General features: G+C 59.0%; 1 protein-coding gene across 1 annotated transcript in view; it reads left to right on the top strand.

Annotated features, from left to right (window-relative positions):
• The window catches only part of LOC119594380 (C-Jun-amino-terminal kinase-interacting protein 4-like), a gene marked incomplete in the record, with an annotated part of 97,279 nt that overhangs the window by 12,198 nt on the left and 84,608 nt on the right, over positions 1-473 (top strand).

The following is a 473-nucleotide window of genomic DNA, read 5'->3' as shown; positions in this document are numbered from 1 at the left end:
GATGAGGGGGTCACGTGGCCTCAGGCAGCCGCGCGGAGAAGGTCAGCGTGCCTGCACTCCTATTAGCTCATCGAGGAGCGGCCGCCGGGCGTCCCGTGACTGCCACCTGGGCCGGCCGGGATGCGGGCGAGGAGAGGGCTGAAGGTGGCGCTGCAGAGGCAAGTGGGGCGGGCCGTGAGGCAGATGGTTGCCGTATTCTCGGTCGCGTGTAATCTCCTCTTCCCGCACAGAGGGGAGTGATGGGAGGGGGATGGGATGGGTGAAAGGAGAGGGAAAATAGGATTAAGGGATGGTGATGAGAGGAGGGAGACGAGGCAAGAAAATGAAAGAACACAAGAGGGAGAGAGGGAGATGAATGGGGGAAGATGAGGGGAGGGAGACGAAGTAAGATAATGGAAGAGCACAGAATGAGAGAGGGAAATGAATGGGGGAAGATGAGAGGAGGGAGACGAAGCAAGAGAATGGAAGAACAC

The sequence above is a fragment of the Penaeus monodon genome, chromosome 33, assembly GCF_015228065.2.
Source record: "Penaeus monodon isolate SGIC_2016 chromosome 33, NSTDA_Pmon_1, whole genome shotgun sequence".
In the NCBI taxonomy this organism is placed as follows: domain Eukaryota; kingdom Metazoa; phylum Arthropoda; class Malacostraca; order Decapoda; family Penaeidae; genus Penaeus; species Penaeus monodon.
This window is presented reverse-complemented; position numbering and strand designations above follow the sequence as displayed.